The 22,500-nt window shown below is 38.9% G+C and overlaps 3 protein-coding genes across 3 annotated transcripts in view; 2 read left to right on the top strand and 1 right to left on the bottom strand.

Moving 5' to 3' along the window:
- Nucleotides 1-6,883, top strand: part of ppargc1b (peroxisome proliferator-activated receptor gamma, coactivator 1 beta) — a 289,635-nt gene extending 282,752 nt beyond the window's left edge. The window contains exon 12 of the mRNA XM_061892170.1: nucleotides 1-6,883. This exon is cut by the window's left edge and continues 2,865 nt beyond it. The gene's annotated coding sequence lies outside the window, so the exon portion shown is untranslated.
- A 1,555-nt stretch (nucleotides 6,884-8,438) lies between these two features.
- The window catches only part of srp72 (signal recognition particle 72), a 51,861-nt gene continuing 37,799 nt past the window's right edge, over nucleotides 8,439-22,500 (top strand). The window contains exon 1 of the mRNA XM_061891953.1: nucleotides 8,439-8,656. The gene's annotated coding sequence lies outside the window, so the exon portion shown is untranslated. The remainder of the gene's footprint in view (nucleotides 8,657-22,500) is intronic.
- The window catches only part of leprotl1 (leptin receptor overlapping transcript like 1), a 6,533-nt gene continuing 4,709 nt past the window's right edge, over nucleotides 20,677-22,500 (bottom strand). The window contains exon 4 of the mRNA XM_061891702.1: nucleotides 20,677-22,500. This exon is cut by the window's right edge and continues 121 nt beyond it. The gene's annotated coding sequence lies outside the window, so the exon portion shown is untranslated.

Below are 22,500 nucleotides of genomic sequence, written 5' to 3'. Positions count from 1 at the left end.
CAAATAATATCAAGTTTTGAAAAGATGACACAATACTTTATTGGCACACATGACCAGGTTTTTGCAGTCCACATAAGGATCGGAGTTGGACACCTGTGTTCCGAAATATGCATCATTTTACACGTTACAGTACACAATGTTGTACTTATAAGGCAGTAATTACGCAACATCGCGTCTTAGCGCCCTCCTGCCACTTTCCAAGTTACCATAGCAACAACTAGTTATTTACATTTTCAAGCAGAGGAAAGAAAGGAATGAATATGCTGAGAGCGAATGCCAAACAACGAGCGACTACAGTATGCTAAAAAAAAAAAAAATTTTAAAAATGAAACTTTTTTTGGATCGTGTTCCCACTTCCTGTCTGCGGTGGTCATGTGACCGCACATCCCGCGGAGGCTGCAGCCCGCGGCGCTCCGATGGGGACGAGCGACGGCGGCCTGTACGACAAAGAGAGACCACGCCCACCTCACCCGACCCCTCCCTCCTTTCGATCCCATCGGAATGTATTTGTCATCGAGAATGTAAATCCGCCGCTTTTTTCCCCATCGGTGCTCATCGCTCGGTGCGGCCAGTCAGGGGCGCCGCGACAGCGGGGCGCGAAAGAGTCAGCAGAGCATCTCTACCTCACATCCGCGCGCTGATGCTCTTGTCCTCCTCCCATGTGGCGCGGGGCCCCGCCCCCTTCCTCGGAAGTCCGTGTCGGCGTCCTGGTGTCTGTTCGGTGTCTTCGTCTACTCGTCGGACCCCCGGGAGGGCGGGGCTCCCCATCTAATCAACACACACATTGAATGTTTACATCACTCTCCTTTGACTTTATTAGGAACGCACACCAAGTACAAACGCGCCTTATTCAGTGTTTCCGAAAAGCGTACGAAAGAGAAAGCGAATGTGCTGGTTTACATATTGCAAAGAAATACTCGGTGTACATAGCACTATGCCTCCCGGGGGAACGCGGGGAGGGAAATCGACTTCGTCCCTCTAGCGCTCGGTTTTCCCAGGCGACAAAAAAAAAAACAAAATTTTTGGGAAACCCCGCTTCGGACTATCACGCTAGAAGGTTCTATTTCCTTCCTTGGTTTTGAATTGTGTTGTCCGTCTGTGTTCTGAAGAATTTGAGATGCAATACGACGGGGGTGTCCAAGTGGAAAAAAAATATTCGTAAAAGTCCATTCCCAACATAACATGGGAATGTGTCTGTAAACTTTTGACTAGTACAGTACAGAACCCCAAAACCAGTGAAGTTGGCACTTTGTGTAAATGGTAAATAAAAACAGAATACAATGATTTGCAAATCTTTTTTAACTTATATTCAATTGAACAGACTGCAAAGACAAGATATTTAACATTCAAACTGGAAAATTTGGTGATTTTTGGCAAATATTAGCTCATTTGGACTGTGAAACCTGCAACATGTTTCTGAAAAGCTGGCACAAGTGGCAAAAAAGACTGGAGAAGTTGAGGAATGCTCATCAAGCAGGGGAACAGGTGGGTGCCATGAAGCAGCTTCAGTCATTCACAAACAAGGAACGGGACGAGGGTCCCCACTTTGTCAAAAAATGCGTGAGCAAATTGTCGAACAGTTTAAAAACAACATTTCTCAACTATTGCAAGGGATTTCACCATCTACGGTCCGAAATATCATCAAAAGGTTCAGAGAATCTGTAGAAATCACTGAAAGTAAGCGATGATATTACAACCCTTCGATCACTTAGGCGGCGCCGCTTCAAAAAGCGACATCGGTGTGTAAAGGATATCACCACACAGGCTCAGGAACACTTCAGAAAACCACTGTGGGTAACTAAAATTGGTCGCTATATCTGTAAGTGCGAGTTAAATCTCTAATATGAAAGGCAACAGCCATTTATCAACAACACCCAGAAACGTCTGCGGCTCAAATGGACTGATGTAAAGTGGGAAAGTGTTCTGAGGTCTGATGAGGCCACATTTCAAATTGTTTTTGGACACTGTGGATGTTGTGTCCTACAGTGGTAAAAAAAAATTTGCAATATTTTGCTGCTATTAAATTCTAAGTTAATGATTTTTTCCCCCCAAAAAAGTTAAGTTTCTCAGTGTGAACATTAAATATCTTGTCTTTTCAAGATAACAGGCTAATTGGGAACAGGTGGGTGCCATGAAGCAGCTTCAGTCATTCACAAGCAAGGAACGGGACGAGAGTCCCCACTTTGTCAACAAATGCCTGAGCAAATTGTCGAACAGTTTAAGAACAACATTTCTCAACAAACTATTGAAAGGAATTTAGGGATTTCACCATCTAGGGTCCATAATATCATCAAAAAGGTTCCGAAAATCTGTAGAAATCACTGCACGTAAGCGATGATATTACGACCCTTCGATCCCTCAGGCGGCGCCGCATCAAAAAGCGACAACGGCGTGTAAAGGATATCGCCACATGGGCTCAGGAACACTTCGGAAAACCACTGTCAGTAACTACAGTTGGTTGTTACATCTGTAAGTGCGAGTTAAATCTCTAATATGCAAGGCAACAGCCATTTGTCAACAACACCCAGAAACGCTGCCGGCTAAAATGGACTGATGCAAAGTGGGAAACTTTTCTGTGGTCTGACGAGGCCACAATTCAAATAGTTTTTGGACCCTGGAAGTTGTGTCCTACAGTGGTAAAAATTGTTAGCAATGTTTTGCTGCTATTACATTCTAAGTTAACTATTTTTTCCCCCCAAAAAAGTTAAGTTTCTCAGTGTGAACATTAAATATCTTCTCTTTGCAGTCTATTCAATATAAGTTGAAAAGGATTTGCGTATCATTGTATTCTGTTTTTATTTACCATTTACACAAAGTGCCAACTTCACTGGTTTTGGGTTTTTCTATTTTGTGAGCTTAGCATCTTTTGACAAAATCCAAATGGACGCCCCTGTGCTCTGGAATAAATAAAGCCGTACAGTCGGGCCGCACACAGAAACAGGAAGAATGCGGTGCGGCCGAAGCGTGTACGTACAAACAAAAACGAAAGAAAAAACATCTTGCACACATGACGTCGCCTCAGCTGGCGTCGCCGTGACGCCATGCAGCGGACGGATTGCGGGAGGCGGAGCGAGTCGCGGCCAGGTTGACGACGTTCGAGATGACGCTGCAGAAATCCCAGCTTGCCTAAACGCCAACACAGGAAGTACTTTTAATCTGTGTCACGGCACCAATAATAATGAAGCTTCAACCCGACTTCCCTCTGTACTGGGTTGCTATGGTAACTATGACGTAAGGCGTCAACATGTACCAGAATAAATCCACGTAAAAACTCATGAAAAACACTTTAAAAAAAAACTGCCATCACTTATTTCAGTAAACAAAACCCTTTAATTCCTCTAAAAATTCCCTGAAAAGCTATCTTGGTTGACCCACTGACGTAAAAATCTGTAAAAAAAAGTTTGTTACTGTCGTATTTTCCGGACGATATAAGCCCTACTCACTAAATCTTACAACAAAAACACCATTTTCCATATTTTAGTCGCACCTGACTAAAAGCCGCCGATATACACCTTGTGCAATGAGTTATTTACACAGAAAGATTCTGTAAATGTCACCTACTCAGTAGCCTGGTGGTTAAGAGCGTCCGCCCTGAGTTCAAACCCCGGCCGAGTCATACCAAAGAGTATAAAAATGGCACCCATTACCTCCCTGCTGGGCACTTGGCATCAAGGGTTGAAATTTGTGGTTAAATCACCCAAAAAATGATTACCGGGCGCGGCCACCGCTGCTGCTCACTGCTCCCCTCACCTCCTAGGGGGTAATCAAGGGTGATGGGTCAAATGCAGAGGATAATTTCGCCACGCCTTGTTTGTGTGTAGCAATCATTGGTACTTAAACTTTAATCGTTTCAAAACGGTGTCTGTGGCAAGGCAGCAAAACGTCTGATTGAACAAAACAGAAGTCACCGTCATGGTCCCACTAGCTGCGAAAACTCCACGGTGACGTTTTGGTGAATTTGTAGGTTAATAGAAAAAGAATGCAAGTGTAAGTTAATAATACTAACACAGACACCCGAAAATGTGCTAGCATTCTTGCTATTACGATAGCACGTACAAATATAAATGTAAACACTGCTGCAGACATCACACGTGACGGTTTAGCTAGTATGAATAGTTTTAGTGATATTGTAAAACGTATAAACGTTCCTTAGAGCAGGGGTCACCAACCTTTTTGAAACCAAGAGCTACTTCTTGGGTACTGATTTATGCGAATGGCTACCAGTTTGATACATACTTAAATAAATTGCCAGAAATAGCCAATTTGCTCAATTTACCTTTAATAAATAAATATTTATATTGAAAAAATGGGTATTTCTGTCGTACATTTTTGTTCCTTTTACGGAAGGTTTTTTGTAGAGAATAAATGATGAAAAAAAAACTCAATTGAACGGTTTAAACGAGGAGAAAACACGAAAAAAATGAAAGTTACATTTTGAAACATAGTTTATCTACAATTTTGACTCTTTAAAATTCAAAATTCAACCGAAAAATATGAAAAGAAAAACTAGCTAATTCGAATATTTTTTTTAAAAATTAAAAAATTATTTATGGAATATCATTAGTAATTTTTCCTGATTAAGATTAATTTTAGAATTTTGATGACATTTTTTAAATAGATTAAAATCCAATCTGCACTTTGTTAGAATATATAACAAATTGGACCAAGCTATATTTCTAACAAAGACAAATCATTATTTCTTCTAGATTTTCCAGAACAAAAATGTTAAAAGAAATTCAAAAGACTTTGAAATATGATTTAAATTTGATTCTACAGATTTTCTAGATTTGCCAGAATATTTTTATCTTATTTTAATTATAATAAGGTTGAAGAAATATTTCACAAATATTCTTTGTCGAAAAAACAGAAACTAAAATGAAGAATTTAATTAAAATGTATTTATTATTCTTTACAATAAAAAAAATTAAAATACCTGAACATTGATTTAAATTGTCGGGAAAGAAGAGGAAGGAATTTAATAGGTAAAAAGGAATATGTGTTTAAAAATCCTAAAATCATTATTAAGGTTGTATTTTTCTTCTAAAATTGTCTTTCTGAAAATTATAAGAAGCAAAGTAAAAAAATAAAGGAAATTATTTAAACAAGTGAAGACCAAGTCTTTAAAATATTTTCTTGGATTTTCAAATTCTATTTGAGTTTTGTCTCTCTTAGAATTAAAAATGTAGAGCAAAGCGAGACCAGCTTGCTAGTAAATAAATAAAATTTAAAAATAGAGGCAGCTCACTGGTAAGTGCTGCTATTTGAGCTATTTTTAGAACAGGCCAGCGGGCGACTCATCTGGACCTTACGGGCTACCTGGTGCCCGCGGGCACTGCGTTGGTGACCCCTGCCTTAGAGTGATGAATGCTATGGATGACTAAAAGACGTAACGGAAATTGTACTTCCGGTTGAAAGCGCTAAACAGAATGCCACTGCAGCACCAGGCTCATCCAAAAGATGGCGCTGTAGCACAAACAATAAAACACCTGTTCAGTGTCTTAAAAACTATTTGCATAGGCGAAGGAAAGTCCATAAATTAGCCGCAGGGATCAAAGCGTAGGGAAAAAAGTAGCGGCTATAGTCCAGAATATAAGGTATATTAAAAATATGAAAAATGCGTGCTGGGATTTCCTGCAGCGTCTCCGGCTCGGAGGGCGGACGTCCAACATGGCAAGCCTTAAAACCAATAGGAGGGATGACACAGCTGCCACTTTAGCTATTACTCTTTAACAGCTCTCCAATCCAATGTGGTTTATTCCACGTAGTAATTCTAACTTTTTTCAATAGCCATATTATAAAAGCTATATACATATATATATGAATATATATATATTTGTGTGTTTGTGTAGATATCTAGATGATTATATACTTTCTTATAGAAAATGTTGATGTTTGACCATTTTCCTCAGTGTCACGTGTTTCAGTGTAATAATAGCACTGTCCACCAGGGCGAGCTCCTGGCACGCTTCGGGGCAATGAATCCAAATAATAATAATAATAATAAATATAATGATACTAATCACCACTTCCAAAGGGAAAAGACCCTCGCCAGGATGCAATACTTTCCACTCTTCAGTTGGGAAAAGTGTGTGGTGGGGGGGAGGTGTCAGAAAACCACAAAAACTTGACAGGCAAGTTGACCAAAAAAGACAAAAAAGAAAGAAAAATCAAGATGGCGGCTTTGTTGTTTTGTGTTGGCGCGCCACGGCCCGCTAAAACTTTGATTTCTGTTTTTGTACTATTTTCTTGTCACTTTTCAACATTTGAACACACAAAAAAAACTTTAAAGATGTCAAAGGAGCACTTGGTAGGCAATTACGAATCAACGTGAGCGGAACAAAAACACTTAAAAGGGCAAATGTCGGTTGTGTTTTCACATCTAATGACTATCAAACTCACGTGATTCTTTTGTTTTTATTTTTTTTGACATAGTTTTTGTTAAAACACAAACGAGAAAAATACTTGTAGTGAGATTTTATATTTTTACATCGGTTGCTTTTCTTTTTCTTTTTTATTTATGCGCCACTTAGTTTGGATGTCTTTTAAAGGTGTTTTTTTTTTCTTTCTTTGCTTTCGTGTGATTTTTCATGTCTTGAGAATGTGGAGACATTAAAAAAAACAACAAAAAAAAAAGGCATTTCAGTATTTTTGAAATGTTCAAATCTAGTTTCATAGAAACGGAAGTACCTGATGTTATAAATTATATTTTGATCCATGTAAATAGTTTAAAACAGAAGACTTATATGGCTTCTTTTTAAACTGAATACATTTCTCTTCAGAGATTGTTTACATTATGAAACTGTAGATACGTGCTCCTCATATACTGTATAAAGTACATATATTCATTGATTTGCCTCCAAAAATAAAACCCTAATGAACAGCAGTTATTTCTCTTGCCTTTCATTTAAGAGTACTTAAGTGTAACGAGTAGACTGCAACACATCCCCTGATAGTTAAAGGCCTACTGAAAGCCACTACTAGCGACCACGCAGTCTGATAGTTTATATATCAATGATGAAATATTAACATTGCAACACATGCCAATACGGCCTTTTTAGTTTACTAAATTGCAATTTAAAATTTCGCGTGGAAGTACCATGCTAAAACGTCGCGGTATGATGAGGCGTGCACGTGACGTCACGCATTGTAGGGGACATTTTGGTCCACCACCGTTCACAGCTATAAGTCGTCTCTTTTCATCGCATATTCTGGACATCTGTGTTGCTGAATCTTTTACAATTTGTTCTATTACTAATGGAGACATCAAAGAAGAAAGATGTAGGTGGGAAGCGGTGTATTGCGGCCGCCTTTAGCAACACAAACACAACCGGTGTTTGCTTGTTTACATTCCCGAAAGATGACGGTGAAGCTTTATTATGGAACAGAGCGGTCAAGCGAACATGGTTCCCTACCACATGTCAACCGGCAGGTTTCGGTGAGAAAATGGTGGTAATAAGTCGGCTCTTACCGTAGACGTGAGCGGAGAGCTTGCGTCGTTCCTCCTGCACCTGTCAAAGAGGCGGCTGCGCACTCTCTTGCCTCCTCCCACCGGCCGCCTCCGACCGTCGGATGCTTCCAACGTGGAGGAAGCATCGGCTGCCATCGCCTCGTCGAGAAACGTGGCTTCCCTCTGAGAAACCGGCCGTGGCCACACCCCTCCGACCTTCAGGTTGTACAGGTACGACCATATAATCTCACTAAAACACTAGTAACACAATAAGCAGTTATGGGATTTTCCAGAATTATCCTAGTAAATTTGTCTAATAACATCTGAATCGCTCTGCCGTTTAATTTTTGTTTTTTTTTTCTAGTCCTTCACTCTCACTTTCCTCATCCACGAATCTTTCATCCTCGCTCAAATTAACGGTGAAATTGTCGCTTTCTCCGTCCGAATGGTTCTAGTTGCTGGTGGCCATGATGGTAAACAATGTTCGGATGTGAGGAGCTTCCTTAACCGTGACGTCACGCGCACATCGTCTGCTACTTCCGGTACAGGCGAGGCTTTTTTATTAGCAACCAAAAGTTGCGAACTTTATCGTGGATGTTCTCTACTAAATCCTTTCAGCAAAAATATGGCAATATCGCGAAATGATCAAGTATGACACATAGAATGGACCTGCTATCCCCGTTTAAATAAGAACATCTCATTTCAGTAGGCCTTTAACTGTAGCACAATTAAGTGTGCTTTCATTGTTAATAAAAAATAAATTTTTTGCTGTGCAAAGTCGTCTTTTAACTGTTTACTCACTTTCATGATCTGTCTGTGGACAGAATCATCCATCCATCCATCCATTCATTTCTACCGCTTGCCAGCTGTTTGTAAATATTGTTCTGAAATCCAACATTTCCCAGTGTCCTTCAAAGCAGCATCTCAAGTCACGTGACTTTGCTGGCTCCTACAATTGGTCAGTGGTTAGTGCCAGCTGGTAAAGATTTAAAAAAGGTTCAAGTGGCCGGAGAAGGATAATTTGTCGTCGTTTGTTGACTTATTTACTCATGTATTTGTTTACTAACAAGAACAGTGACGATAAAACAGACGACGGCAGACCAAGAAAACGACGTCAGGAGGACACCGTGAGCAAACTGGTCTTCAATACGGACATGCTAACTGTTAGCATACCTTCTTCGTTCTAATGAGGAAGTCACCTGAATGCCAGTAAGTACTTTCACTTTTATAAGTTAATTTTGCTAAAACTTAACATTTTAATTAAATGTTGAATTCAACCCTTTTTTTAAATTAAGAAAGGCTTACCGATTTTAACTAATGTTACTCGAAGTATTACTAAGTCCTCGTTAATTGTGATTAAGTCAGCTGTGCATGAATGATTTGTCATACATCGACTATAATCATAGCAAGAGCAGGAAAAACCTTTTAAATACATTTGTCAACATTATGAGTACATTCTAGACTCGAAATAACAGCCTTCTTTATAAATAAAGTGGATTTGAGTCCCCTGTCACCTTTATACTCTTATTTCAAAAGAGTGATACTTCCTGATGCTAAGCCAATCAGCGGTCACGATACTGAACAGCGCGCTCTGATTGGTTTGGTCTCGCCTAGTGGCCAATATTACCATAGACCTCTTAATACGTAGACGCAGCATTGGCTGCTGTGACGCGAGAAATTGGACCGCCATCTTGAAGTGGTGACGATGAGCCGGCGAGCAGCCTACAGCAGGGGTCACCAACCTTTTTGAAACCAAGAGCTACTTCTTGGTTGCTGTTTAATAAATTGCCAGAAATAGCCAATTTGCTGAATTTATTTTTAATATATATATATATATATATATATATATATGTATATGTATATGTGTATATATATGTATGTAAAAATAAAATTGGTACTTCTGTCTGTCATTCCGTCGTACATTTTTTTTCCTTTTACGGAAGGTTTTTTGTAGAGAATAAACGATGAAAAAAGCACTTAATTGAACGGTTTAAAAGAGGAGGAAACACGAAAAAATTCAAATTAAATTTTGAAACACAGTTAATCTTTAATTTCCACTCTTTAAAATTCAAAATTCAACCGAAAAATATGAAGAGAAAAAACAGCTAATTTGACTCTTTTTGGAAAAAATTTAGAAAAGAAATTATGGAACATGATTAGTAATTTTTCTAGGTTAAGATTAATTTTAGAATGTTCACTTGTTTTAAATAGGTTGAAATCCAATCTGCACTTTGTTATATCCATCCATCCATTTTCTACCGCTTATTCCCTTTCGGGGTCGCGGGGGGCGCTGGCGCCTATCTCAGCTACAATCGGGCGGAAGGCAGGGTACACCCTGGACAAGTCGCCACCTCATCGCAGCACTTTGTTATAATATATAACAAAATGTACCAAGCTATATTTCTATCAAAGACAAATCATTATTTCTTCTAGATTTTCCAGAACAAAAGAAATTCAAGACTTTGAAAAAAGATTTAAATTTGATTCTACAGATTTTAATATTTTTGGGAATTTTTATTATATTAAGTTTGAAGAAATATTTCAGAAATATTCTTTGTCGAAAAAACAAACTAAAATGAAGAATTCAATTAAAGTGTATTTATTATTCTTTACAGTAAAAAAATAAATAAATAAATAAATAAATAAATATGTATATATATATATATATATATATATTTGAACATTGATTTAAATTGTCAGGAAAGAAGAGGAACTAATTTAAAAGGTATGTGTTTAAAAATCCTAAAATCATTTTTAAGGTTGTATTTTTCCTCTAAAATTGTCTTTCTGAAAGTTATAAGAAGCAAAGTAAAAAAATTAATGAATTCATTTAAACAAGAACAAGTCTTTAAAATATTTTCTTGGATTTTCAAATTCTATTTGAGTTTTGTCTCTCTTAGAATTAAAAATGTCGAGCAAAGCGAGACCACTTTGCTAGTAAATAAATACAATTGAAAAAATAGAGGCAGCTCACTGGTAAGTGCTGCTATTTGAGATATTTTTAGAACAGACCAGCGGGCGACTCATCTGGTCCTTACGGGCTACTTGGTGCCCGCGGGCACCGCGTTGGTGACCCCTGGCCTACACTGACAGTTGACAGGTAGAAAACAAAGATGCCAGGCTGGTGTTCAGCGGGTTTTTTTTGTGTATAAGGTAAGACACCATGAATTGATTTACGTGGACCCCGACTTAAACGAGTTGAAGAACTTATTCGGGACGGTGTGGTGCAGAGGGAGAGTGGCCATGCGCAACACGAGGGTCCCTGGTTCATTCTCCACCTAGTAACAACCTTGTCACGTCTGTTGTGTCCTGAGCAAGACACTTCACCCTTGCTCCTGATGGGTGCTGGTTAGCGCCTTGCATGGCAGCTCCCTCCATCAGTGTGTGAATGTGTGTGTGAATGGGTAAATGTGGAAGTAGTGTCAAAGCGCTTTGAGTACCTTGAAGGTAGAAAAGTGCTATACAAGTACAACCCATTTATCATTTATTTTATTCGGGTGTTACCAGTTAGTGGTCAATTGTACGGAATACGTACTGAACTGTGCAATCTACTAATAAAAGTTTCAATCAAAACATATCTGGCGTTTTGTTTCAAAATATTATGCAAAATAAACTTTTTTTACCTTCTGGTACCTCCTGATCTGTATTTGGGATCTGCTTAAATCCTGAAAAATTGCACGCGTCCGCGTTTGTTGTGTAAAGTTCTTATATCTACTTATATCTGTCAGTAAACTCGCCATGAAAGCGCTAAAACATGCCGATGTATTGGGTTTACTTTATTCACCCAAGGAACTTTATTTATTAGAGTTCTGTACAGGCGTTTTTTCACGGGACACATTTCCGGTGTGGTTTTCGGATGAGGAGATGATGCTCCGTTATTAAATTGAAGTAAAGTCTGAATGTCATTAAAGGCCTACTGAAATGAGATTTTCAATTTAAACGGGGATAGCAGGTCCATTCTGTGTCATACTTGATCATTTCGCGATATTGCCATATTTATGCTGAAAGGATTTAGTAGAGAACATCCACGATAAAGTTTGCAACTTTTGGTAGCTCATAAAAAAGCCTTGCCTTTACCGGAAGTAGCAGACAATGTGCGCGTGACGTCACGGGTTGTGGAGCTCCTCACATCCTCACATTGTTTACAATCATAGCAACCAGCAGCTAGAGCGATTCGGAGCGAGAAAGCTACAATTTCCCCATTATTTGAGCGAGGATGAAAGATTCGTGGATAAGGATAGTGAGAGTGAAGGACTAGAAAAAGAAAAAAAAAGGCGAGGGCAGTGAGAGCGATTCAGATGTTATTAGACACATTTACTTGGATAATTCCCTTATCTGCTTATTGTGTTACTAGTGTTTTAATGAGATTATATGGTACCTGAAAGTCGGAGGGGTGTGGCCACGGGTGTGGTGACCGCCAGTGTCTCCGGTGGGAGGAGGTAATAGTGTGCAGCTGCAGGAGGACGCAAGCTCCGCTCATGTCTACGGTAAGAGCCCACTTATTACCACAATTTTCTCAACGAAACCTGCCGGTTGACATGTGGTCGGGAACCATTTTCGCTTGACCGCTCTGTTCCATAGTATAGCTTCATTTTCGGGAATTTTAAAAAAGGAAACACCGGCCGTGTTTGTGTTGCTAAAGGCAGCCGCAATACACCGCTTCCCACCTACGTCTTTCTACTTTGACTTCTCCATTATTAACTGAAGAAATTTCAAAAGATTCAGCAACACAGATGTCAAGAATACTGTGTAATTATGTGATTAAAGCAGACTACTTATAGCTAGGGTCGGGTTGGAAAAAAATGTCCGCTACAACCGGTGACGTCAAACGCACATGTCATCATACGAGATATCATACCGCGATGTTTTCAACGCGACACTTTGCGGGAAATTTAAAATTGCAACTTAGTAAAGTAAAGAGGCCGTATTGGCATGTGTTGCAATGTTAATATTTCATCACTGATATATAAACTATCAGACTACGTGGTCGCTAGTAGTGGCTTTCAGTAGGCCTTTAAAAAGTTAGCTTCATCTTTTGACACTTCTTCCACTCTCGTGCTTGCACGCTACACCGCTACAACAAAGATGACGGGGAGAAGACACTGTTGAAGGTGAGCCACGTAAATAAGAGGCCGCATCCGGAAGTGACTGTCAGGAAGCGGTTTGAAGATGATCTGTAAAACATAATCCATGCAATATTTTGACCAAAGAACCACCATTACATGTTATGTAGACCAGTGGTCCCCAACCTTTTTTTTTTTATCCGCGGACCGGTCAACGCTTAATAATTTGTCCCGCAGCGTGGGGGGGTCCGTTTTTTTTTTTTTTTTTTTTTCTTTGTCATGAAAAAGGGACGTTTTTGTCATGAAAAAGGGAGGTTTTTGTGGTTGGTGCACTAATTGTAAGTGTATATTGTGTTTTTTATGTTGATTTAATAAAAAAAAAAATAAAAAGTTTTTTTTTTTTTAAAGAAAATTTTTCTGCGGCCCGGTGGTTGGGGACCACTGATGTAGACCACAAGAAAGTATTTTACATTTTTTAAAAAATTATAATATGACTCCTTTTAATGCTCCTTATAATCCTGTGTGCCTTATATATGAAAAAAGATAAAAAATAGACCATTGGTCGGCAGTGCGCCTTATAACTTGAGGAGTTCAAGTACCTCAGAGTCTTGTTCACGAGTGAGGGAAGAGTGGATGGTGAGATCGACAGGCGGATCTGTGCGGCGTCTTCAGTAATGCGGACGCTGTATTGATCCGTTATGGTGAAGAAGGAGCTGAGCCGGAAGGCAAAGCTCTCATTTTACCGGTCGAGCTACATTCCCATCCTCACCTATGGTCATGAGCTTTGGGTCATGACCGAAAGGATAAGATCACGGGTACAAGCGGCCGAAATGAGTTTCCTCCGCCGTGTGGCGGGGCTCTCCCTTAGAGATAGGGTGAGAATCTCAAAGTAAAGCCGCTGCTTCTCCATATCAAGAGGAGCCAGATGAGGTGGTTTGGGCATCTGATCAGGATGCCACCTGTACGCCTCCCTAGGAAGGTGTCTCGGGCACGTCCGACCGGTAGGAGGCCACGGGGAAGACCCAGGACACGTTGGGAAGACTATGTCTCCCGGCTGGCCTGGGAACGCTTTGGGATTACCCGCGAGGAGCTGGACAAAGTGGCTGGGGAGAGGGAAGTCTGGACTTCCCTGCTTAGGCTGCTGTCCCCTCGACCTGACCTCGCATAAGCGGGAGAAGATGGATGGATGGATGGATGGATGCAATTTATAACCCGGTGCATCCTAATGTCCGGAAAATATGGTATATGTTGAAAAAAGTTGCCCTACAAAACTGGATAACAATGTTGACAAGTCCTATACAGTATAAATGGTGGTTGACATGTCTCCTTTTGTTCACTTTATTTCAATGTGAAGAAATGATAGAAAATAATTAAGACCCTGTGCTCTAGTGTACCCAAAATGAACCGAACTATAATTGTGGTATAGGTTCCGTGATCATGGCGTCCGGTTGCATTGTATAGTGTGTGTTGTCTCGGCTGCAGTGTTATGAGAGTGACTTGGGGGCACTTTGAGGGGTCCTGCTGTGAGACGGATGAGGAGGCTGCTCTGCTGCATACATTAAGGACGACGAGCGATGAACAAGGTCACACGATGACGTCCCCCTCCCCGAGATCATATCTCCTCTGCAGCGTGTTGCTGTCATATTAATATCCTTTGTGTCTTTGAAAGGCCACCAAATGTGAAAAAAACTATCAGCACTACTTTCATCGCACTTCTCATACAGCCTGATGATAAACACTGTGTCAGTATTCAGAGAAGGGTTTCACTGGAGTATGTTCTGGCGCTATCTATAAATCAGACAGTGGACAGTGTACGATTGTAAGATTGTGTCATGGGTTCTTCCCCTGACAAAAGTCAAATAGTGAAGGATGATAAATGGACTCAAAGGGCCAAGAAATCTAAATCGGTAGTGCCACCTGGTGGACACAGTTTATTGTATCACCCACCAGAATTATAGTAGCAGTAGATTGAAAAAAACAAGTTGACTTTTTAAGCTTACATCTATCCATCCATTTTCTACCGTTTGTCCCTTTTTGGGGTCGCGGGGGTGTGGAAAAAACTATCAGCACTACTTTCATCGCACTTCTCATACAGCCTGATGATAAACACTGTGTCAGTATTCAGAGAAGGGTTTCACTGGAGTATGTTCTGGCGCTATCTATAAATCAGACAGTGGACAGTGTACGATTGTAAGATTGTGTCATGGGTTCTTCCCCTGACAAAAGTCAAATAGTGAAGGATGATAAATGGACTCAAAGGGCCAAGAAATCTAAATCGGTAGTGCCACCTGGTGGACACAGTTTATTATATCACCCACCAGAATTATAGTAGCAGTAGATTGAAAAAAACAAGTTGACTTTTTAAGCTTACATCTATCCATCCATTTTCTACCGTTTGTCCCTTTTTGGGATCGCGGGGGGTGCTGGACCCTATCTCAGCTGCAATTGGGTGGAAGACGGTGTACACCCTGGACAAGTCACCACCTCATCGCAGGGCAAACACAGATAGACAGCCATTCACACACTATTACCATGAATTGATTAACGTGGACCCCGACTTAAACAAGTCGAAAAACTTATTCGGGTGTTACCATTTAGTGGTCAATTGTACGGAATATGTACTGAACTGTGCAATCTACTAATAAAAGTTTCAATCAATCAATCAAAGGGCCAATTTAGTGTTGCCAATCAACCTATCCCCAGGTGCATGTCTTTGGAAGTGGGAAGAAGCCGGAGTACCCGGAGAGAACCCACGCAGTCACCATGAGGACATGCAAACTCCACATAGAAAGATCCCGAGCCCGGGTTTGAACTCAGGACTTCGTATTGTGAGGTACATGCACTAACCCCTGTACCACCGTGCTGCCCACTTTTTAAGCTTAACTGTGTTTAATAGTATTTATTAAACCTTATCCAATTGTATTTACAATCCACAAAGTATGTGCAAATACTGTCTAAACATCACAAAATGCCACAAATTCAGTCAGCCATTTCAAATATTCTGCTCCCAACACCTTTGACTGTTTTCGGAGATTGACGTCAGTGTAGTAACACTTCTGCACTCTGACCATATTATTAGATCAGTCCAGAGGTGGGTAGGGTAGCCAGAAATTGTACTCAAGTATGATGTACTGTAACTTTAGAGATTTATTACCCAAATATTTACTTGAGTAAAAGTATGTTGTGAAAAAACTACGGAAGTACTGATTAACTGATGAGTAACCTGTTCGTTTAATGACGGCAACAAGTAATCCACAAAAACATAAAAATAGCAATGAACAAATTCAGAACCAGGAATATCTCTTAAGCAAATAAAACAACATATATTAAATAATATATATTTTGTTTTACACTGTGTTGAAAAAAAAATTTGAAAGTGAATTTTACCTTTGCAAACTCATTATACTATTGGCTAAGTTTTATATTCATAAACGTAAGTTTCTCAATACCTGACCTGTTTTTTGTGCCTTTTAGAACTCTACATTGAAACATTCTACCTCTAACAACCAAAAAGCTGTGAAAATGATGATGCTGTGTTCCAAATGTAAGTTATTTACTGAGATTGAGTGAGCCTTTTGCTTTGCACTTTTGTTTATTTTACATATATATATATTTTGCATTCTATTTTAGTTACTTTGAATTTACGACCCCCTGGCGCTGTTTTGTACGGTTTTTGTACTTTTTGTACATACTTTATTATTTTCAACTGTTTGTAAATGTTGAAATTCATAAATAAAGGTTTATAAAAAAAATAATAATAAAATGTGCAGTTAATCATGTGATTTGATTGGTGAAACTGAGTCAAACGTCACCAGTGACTGCATTTGATTGGTGAAACACAGGCATGAGTAGATCCTACTTTGAAGGTCTGTCTGACAAACCAAAACAAATAAAGCGTGCATTAACAGATCGATTAAAAATCAGTAGCGAGCTAAATGAAGATAAAAGGAGCGTTTCTTCTCTATAAATATACTCAAGTAAAAGTATGTTGCATTAAAACTACTCTAAGAAGTACAATTTATCCCAAAAGTTACTCAAGTAGATGTAACTGAGTAAATGCAGCACGTTACTGCCCACCTCTGGATCGGTCATACTGGAAATACGCAGAATTTGGAAAGAGATGTGCTGTTTATCATTCACAATCCTTTTGGAAGACAAGAACACATATGCTCGGCTTTTTGTTATGCATTCTAAACCGTAAATAAAAAGCTAACGATTGAGTCAACAGATGGCGGGTTCTCTGTTGCGCTCATTATACTCTCTCGAAAAACATCCAAAAAGCGACAACAATACTCCATTTACATGTCACGACCTGAAAATTAACCAAGTGTGAGTGATATTGTTATGGTACTGGTACCAAAATTATTTTGATACCACAAAAAATTTAATTTTTGGCTTTATTTTTAACCAAACATCTTAGGGTACATTAAACATATGTTTCTTATTGCAGTTAAGTCCTTAAATAAAATAATGAACATACAAGACAACTTGTCTTTTAGTAGTAAGTAAACAAACAAAGGCTCCTAATTAGTCTGCTGACATATGCAGTAACATTGTGTCATTTATACTCGTATTGTTTTGTCAACATTATTAAGGACAAGTGGTAGAAAATGAATTATTAATCTACTTGTTCATTTAGGGTTAATATCTGCTTACTTTCTCTTTTAACATGTTCTATCTACACTTCTGTTCAAATGTATTCACTTATTCTTCTGTTGTTTGATACTTTACATTAGTTTTGAATGATACCACACATTTGGGTATCAATTCGATACCAAGGCGTTACAGGATCATACATTGGTCATATTCACAGTCCTCATTTGTCCAGGGACATAGTTCCTGAGTTTATAAACATAATGTACATTTTAAAAAGACGAAAGAAGATGTTGTGATGCCAAAAAATATCGATGTAATCATAGTAGTATCGACTAGATACGCTACTGTACTTGGTATTTTTACAGTGGATGTCAGGTGTAGATCCACCAATGGTGTTTATTTACATTGTGACGCCGGTGAGCTACGGTGTGTAGTGAAGCATGTTTAGCTATTCCTCGTCCTGCAGCGATGATACTTGTAAGAAACTTACTTTATTTGTCACCATGGAGGCAAGGATTAGTGATATAGAAGTAGCTACAACACTGCAGACTCGGACTGGACTTTAGCCGCTAGCTAGCTAGCCATGTCTTAAAACACCTCTTCCGGTGGGCGTTTGAGTGTTATACCTTCACCTTTATCGTTAGTTTTTAACCCAAAATGCGTCCGTTCTCCCTTTTCTGTCTACACACTGTCTGCTTGTAAGTACTCTTTGATTGTGCGCTGCCGAACATGCTCGGAAACCAGCAATAACACCACGTTAGGACGACGGGGGCAGTGGACCGGTACCTTTCAGAGGCAGTATAGTACTGACTATGATTTATTAGTATCGCGGTACTATCTAATACCGGTATACTTTCCAACCCTAGAGCCAACGCAGACAGACTATTTTATTTTCGATAGAAGTGAGCTTACGTGGACCCCGACTTAAACAAGTTGAAAAACTTATTGGGGTGTTACCATTTAGTGGTCAATTGTAAGGAATATGTACTGTACTGTGCAATCTACTAATGAAAGTCTCAATCAATCAATCAATGGCGATGTGTTACTACGATTAGAAAAATAGTTCCCCAGTGTTACAATAACAATGTCACTATAGCTCGGTTATTATACAGGTTACAGAACGTAGATGAAGTATTGCTGACGGTTTTTGAATGTATTTTTAAAGTGATTTCGAGATAGACTTGATTGCTCCCATTAGTTGCATTGCTAGCTACCAAAATGAGCCGATTTTTATATTTTAGAAAGCAAAAAAAAAACCAAAAACCTTTTGTCTTGTCTCTCATAAGGATTGTGGACGATAGGAAAACTTCCCTAAAAATACAGTTCCCCTTTAAGTCCTCTCTTTTTTTGGCAGTTGCATTTGGTTGTTGGTGGTTGTTGTTCACTTCGGATGTTGCCAGTAGTTATTTGTTCACCTTTAGTTATACTCGGGGTTGGGCAATATGGCTGGAAACTGTATCAGGATATACGTTTTTTATATTGATCGATATTGATAATTGATATTTTTTATGACTTATTTAAGCCTGCCAATAAATATAGTAATACAAATTCCAACTTATCATGGGTGCTATTTATCAGAGGAGAAGGTGTCAGGTAGCCTGGTGTTCAAAAAATGTGCTTTAAATTTGAAGGTAGTTGCAGTTTCGAGACACTCGGTAGCAGTAGTGCAGGCCTGGGCAATTATTTTGCCTAGGGGGTCAAATTTACAGAAAAAAATATGTCCCGTGGCCGGCATATCTATATTTAGGAACACTAATATAAAACCGCACAAAAATGTCTGATTGAAAGCTAAAAACGTTATGTAGTTTTACATTTTTTTACTGAATGAGACACAAAGAATGTACATGAAAATGAAGAATGTGGGATTTACAATATTAACTATGATCGATAAAACACTGAATATTGACAACATATGAATGCCACACCCCCTCTCCATCGACAAATCTTACAATCAAGCGAAACGCAACAAAAACAACAAAATATGAATGCGCAGGGTATAAAAAACTCACCTACAATTTGATATATGTGATACATCACTAAGCTTTAGTACTTTGTTGTAAAAATCTCCTTCCGTGTCTCTCTGACACCAGCATTTCCACACCCACACCGCTTGGTGCCTCGTCTGAGCTGCTGTGACTTAGATTACCTTAGTAACTAATTAGATTACCATATTAACTAGTATATAATGCATAAGCACAGATTCCAACCATTGAAATACTTTGTATAGTTGAAGACTTACGGTCATTAGAAAACATCACTGCACATCATAAGGGCAGCTACTCTTTCCATCTTAAAGCTCTAAAATAAAAGGATTTGGGAATGTCCGACGGGCCAGATTTGGCCCCCGGGCCTTAATTTGCCCAGGTCTGGTAGTGTATAAGCTATTGTACACTTTACAGAGCAATTTGGGAAGCTACTCATTAAACCGACACATTGGAAGTTTTGCAGCACTGTCTGCATTAAAACCAACAAAACTAAAGATAAAATTCTATTGAGTCACTGTATTTTTCTGAGTATAAGTCGCACCTGCCGAAAAATGCATGATAAAGAAGGAAAAAAATGCATATAAGTCGCACTGGAGTATAAGTCACATTTTTGGGGGAAATTTAATTGATAAAACCCAACACCAAGAATAGACATTTGAAAGGCAATTTAAAATAAATAAAGAATAGTGAACAGGCTGAATAAGTGTACGCTATGACGCATAAATAACCAACTGAGAAGGTGCCTGGTATGTTAACGTAACATATTATGATAAGTCATTCAAATAACTATAACATATAGAACATGCCATACGTTTACCAAACAATCTGTCACTCCTAATCGCTAAACCCCAGGAAATCTTATATGTATAGTCTATTACGTGAATGAGCTAAATAATATTATTTGATATTTCACGGTAATGTGTTAATAATTTCACACATAAGTCGCTCCTGAGTATAAGTCGCACTATGAAACTATGAAAAAAAACAGCGACTTATAGTCAGAAAAATACGGTAATATTTATCCCAGTTTCTCTTCTCATTCCATGCGGAGAATCCACAGCGAGACAGAAAGACAACGCAACCAAACATGTTAGTTGATACTGTTACCTGATTGGCCTGTTAGTGTCATTGCTCAGTGACACTTCCTGTTCCCAGTGACTTCTTGCAACCAATCATGCGTCTTTATTTCTGGTGTCTTCTGAACAAAAAATATAAATATACATTGAATATTTTATCGAACGCAATTTCAGTTTATATCGGTTATGTGTCTATTGCGATATATGTTGATATTGTTTAATCGGTCTGGCCCTTATTATACCAAAGGTGTTCCTCAAGGTTCCATTTTAGGTCCTCTATTTCATCATTTGGGCTTTTCAACTGGTGGCATGCTGCAAGTTCAGTTAAAAAAAACATATCCTTAAAAACACCAGACAGTCCTGTAACTTTGAAAAAATAAATAGACCAAAAATTAATGTCCACTGTTGCAGTCCTTAGCTTTCTGTATATGTGGCCCCCAGAGCCATTTAGATAAATATCCCGGTTGTACAGGATTTGAACTTGAATCAATAACTGAGCGTTTCAGAGAGAATGTTCCAAAATGCATTTATTAGAAAAAAGAAACTCCACCATGCTGAATTCTGTTTCCCAAAAAAAAAAAAAAGCATTTAACATGTAGTGTGACCTATCAAATAATAAATAAACACAACAATAACGCAGGTGTGGGAAGAAACTGCTAAAACAGTAACACAAGCCGAGGCCCATCCGACAGATACACAACAAATATTCCAACATTGGACGTGTTTGACTGAAGTTATTAGTTTGAGAGTTGCCACGGGGAAGCAACATGGAGTGTTTATTGCCTTCCGCAACAAAGTCAGTAGTTTTCACAGAGCTGCCGTCATTAATGCTTGTGAGTACAATCAATGCCTTCTCCGATGTGTCTAATGACAAAGAGCAGAAATAATTGTGTTTTAGTGCACTATGAAGACTGCAATTGTTGCTGCCTTGTTGCTGGAAGCAGACAACAAAATGGGTCGGAGGGGTGGAGGGATTTTCAAAGATTGCTGAGATACTTTGAAGATATTTTATTAATCAAGCAAGTACCAACTTTATTGGCAAAGTACTTAATGAGTGTATTTTGAAGCACTGTAAATTCATGTTATTTCTCTGTACTTGTATGTGCAATGTTGATGATCTGGCAGTAATGTTTCAGTCATTTTTATTTGTGGGTTTAAATATCAAATACAAACGCAATGTTTTGATCATAATGTGTGCTTTCAGGAAAAGTGTTGTTTTTTTTTTTTTACTTTGCCAGCTGTTATAAGCTAAGAAAATCATAGAGAAAATTGCAAGCACACAAGTCTGCTTAAACATTTCAACATGTTAAAAGTACACAAGCATTAGGTTTTTTAAGAAATACATACAGTGGTACCTCGGTTTTCATACGTCCCACGATAAAAATTGTGCCCAGGTGTCAGTTGTTGCACGGCCACACATTGCACCTGACAAACTAGTCCATTTGCCTGCATATTATTCCGCAGAACGCCCAAACAAAGAACACCAGTCACCCAGTCTGTGCTTTTTTTTTTTAAACTGATTTTATGAATCCATTGTGGGGCCAAAGAAAGTTGTGAGTGCATTTTGATAAAGAAAGCGAGAAACATTTAATTTAAGAAAAAAACTACATACGAATGGCTCTCTGCTCCCTCTCTGCTCATGACTATCATTTATTTGTATTTCACATTATTTTGTGCATGTACAGCTACAATAATTAGGTAACAAATACGTTGTGTGTCTGGAAAAGCCTAGATTTACATGATGGTAAAAACTGCGTAGGTTTTCAGCTGGCATCTAGAAACAGATTAAACAAACTGAAGCCTTGGTACCACTGTATTTGTCTCATATTTGCTGTATCATCATATTAGTACTAATGTTGGCAAAAATATCACAATGAAATCATATCTTACTTTACAGTCTCTACTTTTTTGTTATTAAAAGTTGGTCAGCAGTTGGCAAACCAGCATTGAGGTACTTGACTGCCACCTAGTGGACTGGAGTCACGGCTCACTGCCCTGACCTTGCCTTGTAAGGTCGGACATGTCTCCAGGCGTTGTTTTCAAAATTTTCACTGGCTCGAACTTTCGCTCACACTCAAAATACCACAGCAGCAGATTGGGATTTAAAAACACTCCAGTCGGAGAAGAAGTCCCGTAAGACGAGGAAGTCCGCACACGGTTCCGGTTCGACGTGAAGCAGGCGGTCAAAAGACAACTAAATATTGCACGAGTTTTCCAGTGGGTCTACAGACAGGCTGCCATTCATATAAATAACAAGAAGTAACTATAATAATAATAATAATAATAACGCTAAAAATAAAAACTTAACAGACTTAAGTATCCCCACCCTCTGC

Source organism: Nerophis ophidion, linkage group LG29 (genome assembly GCF_033978795.1).
Source record: "Nerophis ophidion isolate RoL-2023_Sa linkage group LG29, RoL_Noph_v1.0, whole genome shotgun sequence".
Classification (NCBI taxonomy): Eukaryota; Metazoa; Chordata; class Actinopteri; order Syngnathiformes; family Syngnathidae; genus Nerophis; species Nerophis ophidion.
Note: the sequence above shows the minus strand (reverse complement) of the source record. Positions and strands in the feature narration are given on the sequence as shown.